The sequence below is a fragment of the Bactrocera neohumeralis genome, chromosome 6 (assembly GCF_024586455.1).
Source record: "Bactrocera neohumeralis isolate Rockhampton chromosome 6, APGP_CSIRO_Bneo_wtdbg2-racon-allhic-juicebox.fasta_v2, whole genome shotgun sequence".
NCBI lineage: Eukaryota > Metazoa > Arthropoda > Insecta > Diptera > Tephritidae > Bactrocera > Bactrocera neohumeralis.
The window spans coordinates 47,903,234-47,925,142 of NC_065923.1; positions in this window are offsets into that span (position 1 = coordinate 47,903,234).

Genomic DNA, 21,909 nt, shown 5'->3' on the forward strand with positions numbered 1-21,909 from the left:
ATGTGCAAACTCATATTACTTATTAAAATAAATTGCTGATTTGACCCTTTTGTATTATATGTATAATATGTTGCTGAAGTAATTACTGAAATATGTTTCCCAACATCTATTATACACATGTTGCTAGAAAAGTTAAATATTCAGAATTACGTTGTTAAGAAACCTTCTACAAGGAATGCCAAAAATAGTCCTACATATTTTAGCGACACAGACCATGTTCGAAGGGTGATGTTGCGTTCTAGCGATTTGAGACAAAAGCTCTTCTGAAATATGGCTTAAATTAACAGGCTGACTTCAACATTTCGAACTGCAGTTTTCTAATACAAATCTGGGTCCTATTAGCTTCGCATTTTACATGAAATATGTTTCTGCAAAACAATAATTGCCAGAACTATATCTGATTGTTGGCTTAACTCGACCCATTTTACTTTTCCATATGAGCGCAGATATTTCATTGATGTGAAATTTTCCAAAAATAAGAGTATATAAAAAAATCTGTTTTTCCTTTTTTTCAATTGTAACTGCTACCAAATTGTTCGTTTTATTTAGATCCAATTAAATTGCTTAAATACACAAAAAAAAACTATGTAAATAGTTTTCAATAAGTTAACCAATAATTCAGTTCGGACTTCCTGGTAGTGGTAGTCCAAGTTTAGCTTAATTTTTATATAGATATAACTTAGTTGTAGCCAAAAAAATACAAAAGTAAAAAAACAACAAAAATAAATAAATATTCAACAAATTTTTGTGTATCAACCTTTCACAGCGATCTCATAGCAAGATGGCTCTGTTTGAGAAATGGCCTTAAAAAGGCATAAAAGGCGTATAGTCAAGGGATAAAGAAGCTATAATGATTTTTTTTAATTCAATATACTCTATTTAGAAAAGCAAAATATTAGTTTTTATACTTTTTTATTAGTTTATAAATTTTTTTTTTTTGAATTTAGCATTTCAAATTAAAAACTCAAATCTGCAGAAATTTTACAAAACAACTTAATACGTCTGCTGTTATGTTTTAAGTGCAAATTTTACTTATAAAATTTTAAAAAAATTTTAAAATGTGTTCTTTGAGCAAACATCTTCTTAAAAATCAATTCAAAATTTAGTTTACAGTAGAAAGTTGAAATTGTATTTACTCGACTTAAGCTCTGCTAGCTAAAGTCAGTTGAGTTGTATGATTGCTAGTTTTTAAATATTATATTAAAAAAATTATATTTTTTAAATTAAATTAATCAATATAATATTTTCTGTTTAACATTCATATTTTATTTTTTCTATTTTGTCGTGCATTTCTGCATTTGTTTCTCTCATTTCAGTTTGTCAGATGCGTACATTTCTCACAGAGCCAATTTAAAACTTACAACATAAATAGTTTTTTTTACATAATTGTTTTTACTTATTTTTTATGCACTACAATTTACTATGTCGTCACCTAAAATGCAAAAAAATTTAATCTTTAATTTAAAAAAATTTATCTTAAAAAATAATCGAAAATGGCTATCAGATATAATAACCAATATATAACCATTTTATAACCAAAACTCAAATTTCGTTTCAATATGAGTGTATGATAACCCATATATAACCATTTTATAACCAAATTGTCTGAGTGTATGATAAACATCTATAACCAAAAACTAAATTTCGTTTCACTTTGAGTGATTTCTATTATATCGTTTTTCCTTCGCTTGTAAACTTATGAAAAGTAAAGTTACGTTATTTTCCATTTTTGATGACGATATGTAACACACACAATTCAACTAGATATACTTACTATTAAAGCTTTTAGCACCGTTAACACATATTAAAAGCGATACCTTTTTTTTACTTCTTACTGAATTTATATTTATTATATTTCTAGGCTTTTAACCACAGAATTAATGAAACGTAATTAAAAAAGTAGTTTTGAAATAAAAAAAAGCCTGAGCTATCACCAGTTGTCAACTGGCGCCTGTCAGCTAGCATATGACTCATGTCAGCTGTCAGTTTGCATTCTTATTTTCTGACAGTACCCAATAGTATTGATTTAAGGCACTTACTGTTATTTTTCTACTGCGATGTGAGTAATATTAATGAAATTTTGAAGGAGGTTATACTATATGTGACCTGGTCTACGGAAAGGGGGCTTAGGTGTCAAAAAAAAGGAGAACAATTAATGAGATAACGAGAAACTGACGATTATTTTTAACAGCTTTGGAATTAAAAAAAAAGTATGCGCTGAACGAAATATTACTATCACAATATAATGAATTTATTCTTGTAATTGTTTTTGTCAACATCTTACTTTCTTTTCAACATTTTTCTTGTAAAAATACGGAAATACGGGGTTTTAAATAAAAATATTAAATGGATGATTTTATTCTTATAATTATTTTTCGTCCTCTTCTCAATATTTATTTTTTTGTAGAAATATAGAAATGCGTATTTTTTTAAATAAAACATTATTCACCGTCTTAAACAGCATATGTTTTTTCATATAATTTAAAAAAATCTGGTGGAAGATATTTTTAAAGCTAAAATATGCTGTCTAACAAATTTTTATGCAACAATGCTACCCTATGGAGAAAAAAATATACAAAAACTAAGTTTCAAAACTTCTTAAAATATTTTTTGAAAAAATATTTTTTGAAACACTGGATCTATAATACTTATATATATATATATATATATATCATTTCATATATAATATTTTTCCATATATATTTGTCAGTTCTGCTACACACTACATTCACTGTTTATTTTGCTTATATAACATGTAAACTACTTATTATTTTATTTATGCTTTAGTCACTTTTTTCAATATACTCTAGTATTTTAATTATAATAAATTTTTATTTTAAGCTTTCAAACAAATTATAATATAAATATATTACAATTTAATATTTTTTCACTTAAAAATATATAAAAAAAAATTATTACAAATTAATATTTGTTTTTCACTGAAAAATAATTTCTGAAATATATATTGTAATAATAAAAATTAATTTTAAATTAATTTTAAAAACCGGCTAGTTGAAAAAGTCGGTATCGACTCAGGGCGCCAATTCATAAATGCTTACTGATAACTGCTTCAATACTTGATTCACTTAAGTTCATTGAAAGAATTATATATAATATTAGTCACAAAGGCAGCAAACACATACTTTGTACATACACACGCATAAAAATGCAGAAATAAGCAGCGGGATTTCAATTTACAATAATATCGAAAATTATAAGAAAATAAATGATTAATAAATGTTTGTATATAATGATTTTCATAAATGCATTAAGCGCTATATTCATTTAAATGTGTACAAAAATATTTATATTTTATTAATTTGCTAAAGTATGTTCCATGCTCATACAAACGCATACAAACATACATAAGAAATGTATAAATAAAGTAATGGCATATGCATTTGTAAATCGACCTAGATTAAAGCGCATGAGATTGCATTGAACGAACTCATACATATTCATAATCATAAGTCATTAATCAGTAAGTGTAAAACAATCATAAAAAACAATATGGCATACATATATACATATACACAATAAAAAAATGTTAAACAACTCATATGGTGCGTGCAAAAGCAAAAGCAAAAGCAAATCATAAAAGAACGAGATCAAAGCAAGCGTAAATACATGTATTTACATATATACTATATTATAATACATAGTGATGATATATAAATTTATTTACTTATATACATATACATATACATATATAACATAAGCTTAAAATCACTGCAACTCATATAAATACATTCTTGCAAGCGCGTGTTCATAAATATTTTTTGTTATTTCATATACAACAAAAACAATATAAATAAATTGCATAGTTTTAAGCTTTTCACACTTTGATTTGATTATGTTTGCTATTATTATTTAAAATTTTCACAAAGCCACATTACAATTAAGTTGTTTTTTGTGTGTGTCCATTAACACATTGTAATTAAAGCTTTTTGCATTTGATTAATCAACATTGTAATCGTGCATAAATTAATGATTTTTTACAGTTAGGCAGCGAATTTGTAGTTAAGTTAATAAAGATGAACTTAAATGCAGTTTTGCAATTGAATACAAGCACATAATAAATATATGTATGTACATTGGGGCTTCAGTTATTTTCCAAATTGATTTCTTTCCCGACTCAGTTTTCTTTCAATATTTGCCATTGAACAATTAAAATTACAAACTTGCAAATATCATATTCTACTACAAAATTTAGCAATCTATAAAAAAGATCTTAACGACTTTTTCCATAAAACCACTGCTTTGAAAGTTATACGCAGTTAAAGCTGTGCATTGAATCTACTGAGCCCGCCTACAGTAGACCATGGCGTATGAGCAACACGACATTTGTAATTCACAAATCGACCTGGGAAATAACGGGCACCCTAATACCTTATACATTATATATACATATGTATATAAATACATGCATGTGTGTTTATCAGTATTTATATTATACATTGTAACAAAAAATTACCCGGAAATCCATACAGACGTTTGCACAAATCATAAATGTTCATAAAAATACAAGCACACACCGTTTACCATTAACATACACATATACAGTTATATAGTGTTAATTTTTTTCTTATAAATAGCAGTACTTGATAGAAATATTATTATAATTACTATTATTTTTTAATTATTTAATAAATAAAATATTTTCTATGTGAAATACACACCACATATATACACTTCATTTTGCAAGTAATAAGAATAAAATAAACACAAATTATAAAAAAAACATTGGACCGCTGTTTTTATTTAATTTTTGATTTTGTATTTTCGAATTAGTTTCGTTATAAATTTTTTTTAGTGGGGAGTTAATGCCGCTCAGCAACAGATAAACATTACCAGCGCAGCACACTAAATCGCTTTTATTAAGTCAATTCAGCGCCTGATTGTATGCTATACTTTTCACTCATGAACCAAAAAGTAATAATAATTTACGCTCAGCACTTTCAGCAGTGTTAAAAAAAATGATCTGTTTTGCAAAAATGTTGCCAGCGACAAGTGTCTACACATTTACAATACTTTTTCATGCACGATCTTAGAAACTATAATAATTAACTCTCAGTTTAAGCAATTAAATATTTCAATTATTATTAAATATTATTTGTTGTGCAACAATGTTGCTAGAAACATGTTTCTATACATATGTCACACTTTTTAAATAATTTCTTAATAATAACTCTGAGTTTCAGCAATTATATATTTTAATTATATGTAAAATATTATTTGTTGTGCAACAATGTTGCCAGAAATATGTTTCCAAACATTTGCCATACTTTTTTATTCATTTCCTTATAATAACTCTCAGTTGCAGCATTTAAATATGTTAAACATATTCCTAAAAATTATATGTTGTGCAACATTGTTGCTAGGCACATGTGTCTAAATATTTATTATTTTATGATTTATTGCATCACGATTCAATACTCGTCTTCAGTATCGGAATTAATTTTTTCTTCAGCCATTTTTTCTATACCAATTGAGACTGAAAAGTAATGTTAAATGCAATATTGGAATATTATTACCAAAAAAAAACAGAAAAGGCCTAAATTTTATGTATCAATTTAGTCACACCTGAATTACTCTTTGCTTCAGAATTCTAGTATGAAATTCTTTAAATCAACATCAACATTCAAATTAGCCTTCTTATTTAAATATGGCAAGTAATTGTTGCCGCAATATGTTCCTAACACATATTTTTAGTTTACTCTGCATTATTGTACACTGTGAATATAGTTTTAGCATTCTTACAATTTAATGCTTAAATGACATACTTTTTTTTAACGAGATTGGTTTCAGTTAGTTTAGATGGCTGATGGACTGCTACATGTAATCCTTTGTAAAACCATAGAAAAGAATAACTCCATTAATTTAGATTAGTTTCAGTTAGTTTATCAAATCTAAATTTGAACATTGCTATAAACATGTATCCCAAATATTGAGGATATATGTTGTTGGCCCTTGAGCCTATTTAATTGATATATTGCTGCTAGGCTAACGAAATTTCAAAATTGTCAAACAAAATGTTGATAAACAATACGTTGCCAAACCAGAAGTTGCTATCCTATCAAATATTTCCTAACATATTTCAAGAGAACTAGACGCTTTCAAAAATTATATTTCAAGCATGTTAATCTTACATTTATTGTGCAGTGATACAATAATATATCCAAGTAGATGATAATCTTTCGCAGCATGTTGTCAGAGTTTAGAATTTTAAATATTACATATTATTACTTGTCATTTCTAATATACATACATATCGCGATTATACCCTCAGAACACCCAAAATACCAAAATAGTAGTATCCTAAGCACTGTCTACTTCTCTGTTATTAATAAAAGCGTACAAAGTTTTAATTTCACTGAAATATCAAATGTTGCGCGTTTATTAAAAAATCTTAATAGCTTGTTGCCTCTTCAAGTAACATTCTGAAAATAAAATAAAAATACATTATTATGCAATTTCGAATTGAATCTGCACATGCATATTGTTCACTTAAAGCACACATGCCATTTTTTAAAATGTTTCGCAACAAGTTGCCTACTTTTGCCAGCACCTATAAGCAGTCGTAAATTTGTAGCAAGTGTATTCTCTTAAAGTAAAATTATTGTTTAAAGCTAAAAAATGTATTGAAGAGTTGATTCTTGGATTTATTCGGAATAGCAATTGCCATGCAACATGTTGCCGCAACACTCCAAATGTAAGGTAAACACTTTTCAAATTTGCTGCACACGAAAAAGAAACGCTTGACTATTCTGCGCTCTCGTTTATTGTAAATCATTAGGAAATACGCTTTGAATATCAGTTTTGTTTGTTTCAAATGTTGCCGCAACTTTTAAAAATGTTGAATGCACATGCAAAGCGCTGCAAACACTATTGTTAATGGCGAGAGTGTTGAAATATGAAGGTCACCAAATCAGATTTTGAATATTTTATAACAAGTTTGTTTCTCATAGCTTTTTTATTGTTTGAGTTATTAATTTTTTGTGAGAAATATTACAAAATTCTATTTTTTTGGAAAAAAAAATTTTAATATTAATAATAAAATTTATTTTTTTTTTCAACTTAGACAACAATTTTTTATAAACAATAAATATATATATATATATAAATCTAATGCCACCAATGCATTTCAAGATAATACACACAAATATTTGTCCCTCAAACTTCGAAATCTTACCAACAAAATGTTGTATCTAATGTGTAACTGTTTAAGCAGGCTTAAGCTTTTCTGGTGTAATTATAATTATGTAATGTAATTATAGATAAGTACTGTGTGTCGTTTTATATAAAATCAAGGTAAATAAATAATAACTGCACAGTTATTTTAGAACTTTTTCGTACATACATACACATATATACATATATTATATTATATTATTATAACAAATATCTATTTACAAAACAATTATATAAATTAATTATAAAACATAAACCGATATGACAATATTACATACTAATTTTCCAAAGTAGTGAAGACTTACACGTAAATATATGAATATGAAACTTAATCAAACATTTTATAGCAATGTAATAGGTAATGCAGCAAGTTAGGAATATTCAAAACACAGGTGACTTGCAGTAAAAAACACAAACAACAAAAACAATTACAGGTATTTGCCGACTTTTCAATTCTCGATTGCATTAAGTGCTGATTTATTAAGCATATTTTATACCGATTTATTTAGAAACAATATGTAGATACAATAGGTAACAATAAATGCAACAACAACAAATTATAAATACACTTAGCATTGTGTATTTTAAATAAAAAAAGGTAAAAGCGAATATTGACAGAAATATTAAACACCCTAGTATTTCCAAGGAAACATTTTCTAGTGACTACAACAACAACAACAACTCAACTAATTATTAATTATGCGTAAATGTGTATGTAAATGTAGCGAATTGCAAAGTTAATTAGCAACAAAAAACGCAAATTCTTGTAGCAACAAAAAAGTATATTTAAATATATAAAAAAAAATATGAAAATTTTAATATTCCAATTACCCATAATAATATTACAATTACTATAAAATATACTAGTATATTAATAGATATTTATGTGTGTCTGTATAATAGTTGTTGTGAATATTGATAAACATAAAATGTGCAGCTAAAAACTTAGGTGAAAACATACTCAAATACAAAAGAACTAAAATAATATAAAAATCAATAAGAAACAAAGCATCCAAAACATTATAAAATAATATAAAAATCCATAAGTTTTTTTACAAAATATTTTACATTTCAAATTTTCAAAATAGTGGCAACGGTAGCATAACATGACTAACATACTAAACTGCAAGCTTTTCGCAATTTTCAAATTACGTCTCCGAATCTGGGTATAACCGAAGAAAATTTCATACACACTTTATTTCCAATATTTCAACATAGCTTTAAGCAAGAATTCGTATTTACAAATACTTATTTTCAAATGTTATGGAAAAATAGTATTTTTGAGTATTAAAATTCACTAACAAAAATTAAAATATGAAAATGATGGTATCTAAGTTGAAGTGTGGACATGTTTTCCGTAAGAAAATTCTTTATATTTATTTGTTCTAATCAAATTTTTTTTACTAAATTTTGCTGAAAATGTTAATTTGTGCGCAATTATGCGGCTAAACTGAGCGTAGAACCTTGTAGCAATACTTTACCATTGTAAATAATTTTTGTAATTTTTCTCGATTTGAAGTTTCAACCCAAAAATATTGGAAAATATCTACCTATTAATTATAAATGTTATAGTTCGTCGAAAAATATAGAACAACAGAAAAACAGAAACGAAAGCAGAATTAAAAGCACTTACAAAAGAAAGAGAAACAGAAAATATTCTGTAACAGTTAATTCAATATTATTCACTGTTACATAGAGTGAGTTTATTTTCTGTTTACATGCTATAACTGATTTTATTTTATAAAACTATTAACGACTGCAGAAATGGCTCTGTGTATAAATTTTAAAATTATGCCGAATGAATATTTGAAACATATGTACATATATATTGTGCACCAAAGGTAATTGAAAAGATCAATTATTAATTATTAATGTTAATGTTATAATATGTCGAAAAAAAGTTCAACAAAAACGATAACAGAATTGAAAGCATTTACAACAGAAACAGAAAATATTCTGAAACAGATAATTGAATATTATTTTTCTACGTCAAAATGCCGTAATATACTTGTATTACCTCTGCAACACAGAGTCGGTTTATTTACAACAGAAACAGAAAATATTCTGTAACAGTTAATTCAATATATGTATATATTGATACTTCGCCAAATACATACTATCTCTGCTTCTCAGAATCGGTTTATTTGGAGTTTAGGCACATTATTTGATGACAGCTTATTGTTGTTAAGGCGTTTATCGACTTCAGAAATATTTCTGTATATGAAATTATTCGGCCACACACAATTACTATCGTTTTTATGCAAAAGTGAATAATTTGGTGCTTTCAGCAATAATTTTATATGAAGCAAGTTAGTTTTCTAGCACACTTGGTATAACTTTTTCAAAGAAAGTTAATTGTTTTTGATAATTTATAAAAAATAAACGTAGCTATTAATTTGCCAGCACTGTCAAAAAATCTCAAAGAAGCTTTAGAAACAAATTAAAAACTTTATAAAATATATATGTATATGTACTATATACTGGAGCTTAAATACTAGCGTAGAGTTTGTAATTGAAAAAGTAGATCTACAACTGTGTTAAAAAATTATTATTTACAACTTTACTTAAATATTTTCAATTAATAATAATAATAATAGCAGAAAATATTAATAAAAGAACCACATAAAGATGTATGCCACCCTTTAGAATTTCAATATAAATCAGCAGCATTCATATATATGTTATATACATATTTATAACAAAAAAAATAATAATATTAAAAAGACATACTTATAGAAAAGAAAAAATTGTGCTCAGGTTGAAAAATAAAAATAACATAAAGCAAAAATAAAAAAATAAGAAATCATCAAATCAAATCAAGTAACTTCTCTATGTATGTGTAAATAGCTAGGTGTTTGTACTTATGTGTTTATATTGTAACTGTATGTATATGATTGTAGTGTATTTGAAATATTTACCAGCAATTACAGGTGATTTAATTAAAGGCAACTATATATGAATAATAATGGCATAAAATAGCTTAAAAAAACACAATTAAAAAACGTAAAATAAAATATAAAACCACAAAAAATATAAAACAACAAATATATTACATGTAAGCGTATAAGTAGAATGCAACCGAAAAAAATAATTACTAATTAAATTCCGCAATTATGTGTCGCAGGGCATTGCAGTTTTATTGTGAGATTTTACACTTGATATAATACCAATAATGAATACTAATATGATCTTATGTACACACAAACCTACATACATGTTTGCAATTAACAATACTTGCACATAATAAATATTTACATACATACAAACTTTGTGAAATTGAAAGTGAAATAAAAAAATAAACAAAAATGCAACAAAACACACAAACTTGATTGCAAAAATTACCAAATTGATAAACAATTAAATGTAATAATTATTGCTAACAAAAACACACATAACTGTAGTTGAAAAAGTACGTACAATTTGTAACGGGCAGCTCGATGTTTAATTGAAGTAGTATTTATAACCGAAAACCACACACATACTTACAAACCTAAGCCGACATTATATAAAACTGTGCAATATGATTATAAACAGTTAATCGGCGATAGAGATATTGACGAACTCTGCAATATCCATAACTGTGCTTTTAAACCGTAATCCATAAATCCTGCACCAATTTAATATTAATTAAGTGTTCAGATTTCAGTTGAATTGAACTGCCAAAAGTAGTAGTTTGTGTAATTTGCTTTCATTCCTCTCTTTTGTCGCTATTTTATGTTTTTAATTTAGTTGTCTCAAATTCAAAGGGTCAAAGTTGCTACAGAACGTCCTCAGCGTAGATTAAAACATAGCGAACGAAATTCATTGTTCAACGCTGATTAAAATGACCATCTGTCAAGCATAACCATTTTGACATTCAAAAATTGTTAGAACTTATTGTAAGCAGTCATTTCATCTGCAGTGTGAACGGTCGAGATTAGTGAAGAGATAAAGTTTGAGTTTCAACATAGCACCAAAAAAATAATCGCTTCCACAATACACATTTTGTAAATACAAACTAAGTACAGGGTCCGGCACTTGAAGTGTAACCGAAAAAAACCATTAATTCCGTTTGGAAAATTATTTTTATTTATATTAAAGTACAAAATGTGTGAAAATAATCATAAATTCAGGACCAATTCACTTTTGCTCGATATGATCACCTTTTGCCTTAACTATGGCCTTGAGACGGTCAAAAAACGAATCGCAAGCTGCCCGAATGTGACTTGCCGGTATTTTGGCTACCTTCAGCATCTCTAGACTGGTGTATTTTTTACTTCGAACCTTGCTCTCCCAAATGGCCCAGGGAGAATAATCCATTGGATTCGCATCTGGTGAATTCGAGAGCCATTGTGTGGTCGTAATGAAGTTCGGAACGTTGTTTTTCAGCCATTTTTGGTTCACTCGCGCTTTGTGAGACGGTGCTGAGTCTTGTTGAAACGTCCATGGTTTGCGACCGAAATATTTGTTTGCCCACGACTTCAAAGCAGCCTCCAGAACACTTTCCCGATAATATGTCGCATTTACTTTGGCGTCAGGCTCAAACCATTATTTGTGGCAAAAATGTTATCCATACCAGGACACTCTGTTGGTCGTTCATTTTGTATAGCAGCTACATATAAACTATAGTGATCTGATATAGACGATTTCGACGCAAGATCCATTGATCCATTACTAGAACGCAAAATGCAAATGGAGATCCAGATCGGTCCAATTCCGATGTGAGCAGGAGAGACCACTCTTCCCGGGATTGCTCTTCGGCCTTGCAGTTGAAACGATTCTCCTATGAGCAGAAACTCAAATGAGTCTGATGATGATGTATCTTGGTTATATTTCTAGGGAAGACGAAGTGAGCTCAGCGTTCTATACTGCTGTCGGAGTACTCAACTCCCTGAAATAGGCTGCATATCGTAGCAGTACACGCGCCACGTTAACATCATCCACTTCTGCCTAAAGAACACTACAGTGGAGCGCTAGACTAAATCTAAGATTGTCGGCAATATTCACGGGTGCTACATGTAAAATGGCATTAAGAGTATTCCACAATGCACCGAAGATGCTGATGAGCGTCGTATGTCCACGCTTCTTAGCAAGTGTAGTCTTTTCATCAGACGAACAATCTTCTATATTGGCTTGACTACGCTATTCTAGAGCCAAAACATCACCCTTGGTGAGAGTTCTTCCCATTTCCCTACAACTCCTTTGCAGCAATATCCGTATGAGGCAATCGACGCCTTCTTTACTCTCTTCCCAATATTTGGTATCCATGAAAGCTTTATTTTAATCATAAGCCCTAGGTATTTGACCTTATCAACAGGTTGAAGATATGCCCCTCCGCAAGAGGGAAGAGGCACGTCTGGTATCTTATGACGTCCGGTAAATAAAATCTTTTCAGTTTTACTTGGGTTGACGTAAACGAAAATGAAAGAGATTGAAGCCTCGTTGAGTAATTAAATTTATACAACACCTATATGTCGGGGTGTTTGTGTGGGGTCGGGGAAAGAGTGCATGTTATTGCAGAATGCCCGATATACTTGGACATTAGGGTTCTGGGTGGTATGGGGATTAGATGGACTGATGAACGTTTAGATGTTAGCGGTGTGATCACTACTAGTCGGAATGCCGAACAGTCAGGGCCGTTTGCGCGTGAAGTGTTTAGCCGGCGAAGGCGTTTAACTGGGTATTAGGGTTAGCTTCATGTCTAAATGGTGTGTACGTGGAATGTGCGTCTAAGGTTCAACCCCTCGTCACCAGTCCAGAGCAGTATGGAAACTCAACTGGTAGCAGTTTCGACTACGAGGTCTGACCGGAGAGTTATTTCTGGTACCACGGAAAGCAGGAGCCTTTGGAATTTTCTCCAACCTGCTCATGCGGACTGGTCTATCGGGAGTATTGTGGTGATTGCGGTTAAAACCCGAAGACTCGGGAGACCCGGAAAGAATTGACACTTGGTCATTTGATTGTTGAGTTGCATTGCAGCCGGGTACCACACCCAGAGTACGGTACACAGCGTTACACAGTGGGTACTGTGTCCATTCCACCCTGCCAATTGTTACCGAAAAATGAAGCCATTTTCAGGGCGCTGATGAACACATTAATTGAATCCGCTGTGCTTTTGAGCGCTGTGGGATAGCCTGCCGTCAGCAGGTATCCACGTTAAATACACCAGACGTTGTACAACATTAACGCTGTATACATATATTATGTCAGATAATACTACTGTAGTAATAAAAAAGCGAAGCACTACTCAACAAACCCATGTGACAACTGGCAGGCATAGATAGGTAGGTAGAGTGGGTGTCTGACAACACAACTAAGCCATTACTATGCCCATTAAGATACCACCGTGACTAAAGTGCCCTAATTCTATTTTCTCCTCTTTGAATCACCAAGTACTGCTGATGAAGTTTATCCGTACCGAAAGTTGTATCGGTGCAGCCTCCTATTCGTCATAAAGAAACTCTCGACCGATAGTTACGATTCTTTTACTATGCAGAGCCTTGCATACGCATTGAAAATGTTTTATAGCCAACTCCTCTATTTTCTGGGAACTCTTCAATAGTCAATAGTCGTTATATGATGTTTCTCGTCTGCTCGAATGTCTGCTGATTAGACAGTGACCTGTTACATTCCTACTATAATCCATTCGTGCCTGTTTATTGAAGATTTTCTTTAATTTCTGTGATCTCAGCCTAAGAGCTTCGATGCCAGTTGCTTACAGAACAAGTCTGATGATAGTACAACTGGCAAGCGTAGCCTGCTGGTGCTCTTCATTTGGCGCTTGTGCAAAGTTGGTCAACGAATCGAAGAAATTTAAACTTTTCAAAAGAGATAGAGAGATTTTTATATATTCCAGCGCTGAAACTATTAAACTACTTTATTACAATTGTGAAGCATTTTTGAATTTAATTACATAAAATCAAAAAATAATATATTATATATACCACAGACCCTTTTGTATTCTTAAATTGTTTACAATTCTCATTACAAGCTTCTTAAATAAAATAGTTTTTATAACACAAACAAATATTATATAAATCGCACAAGTATATATAGAAGTTTATAAGTGCTTCAATATTAATTAAATAATCAATAAATAAACAAAAAGTACACCCATACATATATGCTATTTGTACTATGTAACATTTGATTATTAAAAAATAAGAATAAATAAAAAATAAATTAAACATGTTTAACAAAAGGCTGTTTGTAGAAATTGTGAAAGTTTTACTATGTAGAACGCATTTAAATACATAAAGAATATAGACAACAACAGAAAATATTAACTTTGAAATAAATTAGAAATAATATCAAATGAAATAAAATTTAGAATAATATAAAATTGAAATGAAAAATTAAATAATTTTTGTGCACTGGCTTATAACTTACAAAAAAATAAACACCAAAGCAAATAATTGGATTTTGGTATTAAATTTGGTGGCAACGACGTCAGTTGAGCGTCAGAAGCACATACAACTTGACACAAAAAAAAATAAACAAAAATATTATAAAAGCTAAAGAGAAAACACTTTGTGATTGCTTAAAAGTAAAATGTTCAATAAATTTAAAATCGCCAGATAGAAAAAAGGAATTTTAGAAATACCAATAAATATACTCAATAGTGTATGTTTGTATTTTCCTACAGCTATGTGTAAAATTTGGAAAATATTGCTATTCAAAGTGTGTATACATACAAATACAGATATAAAACGTATTTCATATAATAATCCTAAGCAAATCCCACATACATACATATGTAAAGCAAATGTAGTTCCCATACACACACCCTATCATTATAATTATTAACAAAACTAACAAAAACAAGGTAGTAGAAACAAGCGTAGTTAACAATATTCAATAGTAGGTGTATAAAAGTAAAAAATAAAACTAAAAATAATAAGATACAGTTATAAAATACTTATACAAATACTTAACGAAAACTTAAATTTTTGAAGCAAATGTGTGAAGAAAGCAAAAATCTCGATAAAGAATCGTAAACTGCGTACTCAAAAAGTGATTGAAATTTTTCAAAAATAATTATAAATACGAAAATGTCTATTAAATTACAATATTTCATTATTAAAACCAAATACAAATAAAAAGTTTTGAAGAAATCTTGCAAAATTTTACTCTCAAAAATGTAAAACCAAAAAATTGAATATTCTTGCATAACAAACTTTACTTGTGTATATGTGTATACTAAAACAGAACAATACTGAAGAAAAATTAATTAGCAAAATAATTAATTTTTAATGAACAATATTGAAGAAAATTTAAAATGCAAACAAACAAATTTAAAAAACAAGCAACTCAAATAAAAATGCAATGCGTTAAAAGGGGTATTCACTATGATGGAAAAAATTCGAATGATATGCAACGCACCGAAATAATACTTTTATACCACACTAAGACGAAAAAAATTTAACAAATTGAGTTTAAAAGTAATTTGCTTATGAAACTTGGAAAAATTAAAAAAAAAAAAATTTAAATTAAAAAAAGGATTGAAAACTTTTTGTGAAATAAATTTGACAAGAATTAAACCAAATGTTTGAAAAAAAAAATTTCAAAAAAAAATTTCAAAAAAAACTTTGAAAAAAAATTTAAATTGAATTTCAAAATACAAAAACTCTAAAGCAAAATTTAGCAAATCTTACCTTTTAAATTATTTATTACGCACACAAATAGTTTGTAATCAAAAAAATTGCGAAAATTGGTAATTTATGCTAAAATGTATTATAAAAAGCTTATAAACTATAATTTGTGTACTTTCAAAAATTTGGAGTGAATATTTAAAGTAATAACTCAAATAAGAATTGAATGCGTTAAAAAGGGTATTCACTTTGATAGATCATGAAAAAAATTTAGCATGATGCACCAAAATAATACTTTTATACCATAAAACACGAAAAATATAAAACAAATTGAGTTCAAAAACAATTTTTGGAAAAGCTAATGAAACTTTGAGAAATAAAAAAATTAATAAATACATATGTATGTATTTGAATTTAAAAAAAATTTAAAAAAAAATTGAAAAAATAATTCTCAAAAAATTTAACAAGAATTTTGAAAACATTTTTGAAAATAATTTTGAAAAACAAAATTTTGAAAATAAAGTTTTAAAAATGATTTTGAAAAAAAAATTTTTAAATAATTTTGAAAAAAAAAAGTTTTGAAAATAATTTTGAAAAACAAAATTTTGAAAAAAAAAGTTTTGAAAAATGATGTTGAAAAAAAATTTTAATAATTTTGAAAAAAAAACTTTATATAAATTTCAGAATACAAAAATTTTAAAGCAAAATTTAAAAAACTTTAATTATTATTTTTTATTTATTTACAACAAACACCCATATTTTTTAATTAAAATTTTTTACAAAATCGCTAACTTATGCTAAAATATATAATAAAAATCGTATAAATTTTAAATTGTAAACTTTCAAAAGTTTTGAGTGAATATTTAAAATAATTTTCTATTTAAAAAAATAAAATAAAAAAAAATATTGCAAAAATATATTGCAATAAGTATTCACATATACACAGACATATGCATATAAATATAATTCAAAATGTCTATTATAAATATTTTGTTTTTTTCATTAAAAAAATGTACATACACACCCATACATGCGCACACCATTGTATTATACAACAAAAAATTTATTTAATTTAATAAAAAAATATCAGAAAAGTAAAGGAAACACATTTCCAATTGGAAATCACAATTTGGCAAACAATCGACGACACTAATTGTGTGGCTAATTAATATGTAAATATTTGTAAATTATTTCAAAAGTACTTAGAATTACAAACAAAATCTAATAAATTAACTAAAAATAATGAAATGCAATTTTTGCTGCAAAGCAAACAAAATATTTAAATGAAATATATGCAAGTGTAAAAAGTAATATAGAAAAAGCTGAAAATTTAATAAAAAAACAACAACAAAGCAAATATGTGAGTCTCTGTATTTATATGTATTTACTAATTAACTAAACTACTTACTACATACACACACATACTTACAAGTATAATTCCAAGTTCGAACTAATCAATGCAAATACGAAAACAAGAACAAGAACAAAAAATAATTAAATAAATTAACAACTATTTCGATAGTAGATGTGCGTAATTACTAGTAAACTACTTGTACATTTTATTTCAACTACTTTTTATTTAGAATTGAATGTGAAAAATTAGGCGCATTGTTTTTGTTTCCACTTTGATGCTACTCAAGTGCATAAAATTCAATTGCTTCTTAGAAATGTAAAAATATGGCATATTTATTAGTCAACACGTACATACTTACATATATAGTATATATATACTGAAATAATATTTTGTTTACATTTACTCTTAAATATTATAATTAATTAGACGTACTAATGGAAAAAATTAATATAAAATATAAACGAAAAAACAAATACAGAATGAAGAACAAAAATTAATAAAAGAAATACAGAAAAGAATAATAATAATGCTTTCAACTGAATAAAAGTTCTTTGGAAATTATTATGCAACATAATGGGAGTCTTTTACTTTTGTGATGCGGTACATGGGGACTTCAGGGGCCGAGAAATATGAAATTTCGGAAACAGTTGCAACGGTTGTTTCAGTAGCACAATTTCCTCTAAGTAATACTCAATAGCAAATGTAGCCTTTTCTTGGACTATGCATCAAACCAAGTTTTCTTAGAGATTTAGCCAGTAGAAGTAAAAATATATAAATTTTTTTAATTGTATTATTTTTTGAAGATCCAATTATTACCCTTTATAGCATCAGTCATATGCGCTTGACCGATCGGTACACATACTACTAAGAGCAAAAACTAGTAAGACTTTGTTCATAATTTTAAAATTCTTAATTTCAAAATCTAAGTCGTCCCCCTCAAAGTAATCACTCTTGGCCTCAATAAACTTGTGCCAACGTTTTTCGAATAAAAGAAACAGTTGTTAAAGTCAATTTCCGGGATAGCCTTCAAAGCGCATAGCGATTCACGTTTAATGTCTTCAATAGACTCAAAAAAAACTTCCAGGAAGCGGTCGTTTCAGTTTGTCAGAAGTCGCACGGAGCTAAATTAGGTGAAAATTACGGTTTCGGCACGATATTTGTTGAAAAATTTGTTGAAGGCATTCTCCGGAATAGCCTTGAGAGCCGAGGTGCATGCTGCTTGGATCCCCTCTGCCGGCGTGTGCCACTCGGTAGATTGTCTCTTTGTCTCGGCATCAAACCCAAAAATTCACGAGTCGTCGCCTGTGATTACGTTATTAAATATATTGCTAATATAATATATTTTATTTGCCCTATGAGGATTCAATTCAAAATAAGCGTATTTCCTCGATTGCGCGAGAGATAGTGGTAGAAATCTCTCTCTCTCTCTTCTCTCTCTCTCTCACCGCGTTGTCGGTTTTCCGACGAAGTTCTTGAAAGTTTCAATTTGAGTCAGATGTTACCAAAATTTAACCTAATATTGGAAGAAAAAGATATAAATCTAATCATTGAACGCCTTGTTAGACGTTTCGGGAAAATCTTGCCAGATAACAAAGAACTGCAAAAATCGAAGCTCAAAGCAGAAGTTGCGCCTTGGAATGAAGATGCAAATGACTGCGAAAACGCAAGTGCTTTCTGCAAAGAAGCCAGTGCCACGCCCATTCTCCAGTTCTTACCCGACTCCCATAAAACCCTCCCATACCATCTCAAGTGTAAAATTTTATATTTCTGACATATCTAGTTATAGATTTATCGCTTAGTGGTTTGAAGTTTAGAATCTTGATGGTATGAGGTTGCTGCAAAAATTATTCCACATATGTACATATGTATGTGGCCTAGAGTTTGAAGTTTATGCCGTTTATTGAATTGTGGCGTTTCTTTACTCGAGAATCATTTAAATTAATAATCTTCCTTACACACGTAGCATTATTGTATTATTTAAGTATCGACATTATACGATTTTTGAAATATGAAATTCGTTAGGAAAGTTAAAGTCTGCGCCGAGACCTAGAAGTATAGTGTGGAGAAGTGCCGCAATACTTCGAATGAAAAAATTTGATAGTCAAGTTTGGACGATAGACGTGTCACCGCTCATTCGTATCCGATTTAAACCAAATTCGGTAGGTAATATTATGCTACCATTCCTATATTAGTGCGAAAATGGGCGAAATCAGACGAAAACCACGCCTATGTCCCACATAACACAATTTTCAATTTCAGCATATTCTTTCACTCTCCTGTATACAAATCAAGAACCAATCCAAGGAAAACTTTGCACCAACAGTGCCTTTGCGGTGTGTCACCTTATGACCAAAATTTGTTTAATCCGGACCAAAACTATTCAAGTCCCCAAATACCGTATATATGAACACCTGGTGTTCCTATTTCGAATTATGGACTATTGAAATTCGATTGCATGATCTTTGCAAGTTACACCCGAACTAAGCCCTTCCTAACTTGTTGGGTGGTACAAGCAACCGTTAGTTGAACAAAAATATTATACATTGTAGCAACATGTTGCAAGAGCATAATAGCCGCAAAAGAAAAATGTCAACTTAGGATACGGTTGGGCTGAGAGTAATCCAATGCAGAGTTGTTCCACACTTTTTAGCCTTGCCATCGTAAAAGTGGCTCGCCAAAACATATGGTAGATCTTAAAACACTGTGCGAACATAAGATAATAGCAATTAAGTGCGAAGTCTGCCATCTCAGTAAGTAATATTCTCATTTTTTAACCATTTTTATACAAAATTGCGACTTTGAGGTCCTTCTGTGGTGGCAACTGACTTCCCTTCTCCTTGTTTTGCTGATGGTGTCTATCTTTTCTCCAAAGTTATCCGGTTGTTTTGGAGTGATGGTGAGTATAGGAGATGTAAGTATCCTACTACTTCTAGGAAAGATGGTCCCATATTCCTCGTCTGGACAATCTCTATTTTCTTGTTCTTTCTGTTGAGATTTTTGTTGTTGTGAATTCATATTGTTTAGTGTGTCTCCACCTCCAGCCACTATCTCCGCACGTTGTAACAGTTGCCCTTTATGAGTACCGTGATTATGTATGCAAGCAGGGAGGCCACGCGAGGATTGACACAAGTCCTTATCGGAGCTTATGTTCAGAGCCAGGTTTGGACACAAATCAGAAGCTCGTCTCAACTGAGCTTGTATAGGCAAAAAATTATGGCGAGATGTATTGAACGTACTTGAAGTCCTCCGAAGGTTTTAATGAGACGTTCCGTGTTTCCAGTGCATCATAATCAGAATCTTACTGTCCTCGATTCTCTCCCTGCGGGGAGGGAGATAAGAATATTCCCGCGGTAATTATGCCTGTCGGAAGAGGCGACTAAAATCCAAATGCACTATGTCCGACATTCGCATGTCTTGTTTATTGAATGTCGGCATGGTGAGAGATGTCAGAAAAGTGCTATATCGAAATACTATCAAATTCATTGAATGGGTTTGCGATTATATAACAAACACAAAATGAAAGGGATAACAAAAAAATCATACAGTGGGTTCTTAAGGGATTAGCTCGACTGGCAGTAGCTGGCTGATGGACGATTAAAGTTAAACATGGTACCACGGGAAGCCACTGACCCTGAAGTTCGAATGGGAGTCTGCTCATTTGCGGTCTTGGGACCCTTTGAGATTCGTGGGCCTGAATTGTGGTTTGCTTGTGCAGGAAGGGCAAAGTCCAATGTGTGTCAGGGTCGCACTCGGCCGATGTATGGACCCAGAGTACGGCAGAGGTTTTAGGGGCCTCGAAAAGGTGGCTAGTTGTTGTCCTTTGGTTTTCACTATGTGGAACCAACCCCTGATTGTGTGTGGGGCGGCACTCATTGGTTGAATACCTGATGCACTTACACTTTGGGGCGCTGATCAACGCATTAATTTGAGTTTACTCCAATCTGCTCATGCGGACTAGCCCGTGGAGAAGTACGTGGCAGTTACCCACGTTAAAACACATTGACAGTTGTCCTCAATTCTCTGTCAGTTGAATGTGGAGTTGCATTGACCGATTATGCCGGAGAAAGCACGGCAGAGGATTTAGATGGAGCAAGACCAAGGTGGTTAGTGTGTCCATTAGGTGTAATTGGTAATAGAAAATGCCTAGCATTCTCAGGGCGCTGATCAACACACTGATTTGATCCGCTGTGCTTTTGAGCGCCGTGGGGTAAGGCTGTCGTCAGCAGGTATCCACGTTAAACACACCGGACGTTGTCCTCGATTCTGAAGTGCCCAGGATTTTTGTCGACGCGTATGCACATTTGGTGCTGATCGCTGTATTGTTCCCTCGTCGCTCTGTTGCCTCCCTCTTATGGGTAAGTTCTCCCTTGATGCAAACCCGTTGGGGGTTGTGGATGCTTGTTTAAAGGCGGCATCTTTTCGCCTCTTCCTCGAAGGTTTATTGGGCGCATGAGGCGTTGTGAGCCAAGCCCCCACCTCCTGCAGAATATTTTTATGAACTTTTATTGTACTTGAAACAAAAACAAATTTGAAAAATCCTAGCCTGGCCTTATCCGTTAAGTAATTTGTCTATGTATCATATTTCTAGTCTTTAATAAAATATAGATAATATAGGTAATCCAACGCAGAATAACTCTCACCAACACTTCGGACTAAGTAGGCAATTGAGAAGTTAAGTCCTCTCTCGACGGCCAAAGACCAAATTCTAGAAGTCACTCATCATTCCCAACCTGCTATATGGTGCAGAGGCATGGACGGCGACATCTGATGAGTCGGCGTTACAAGTTTTCAGTA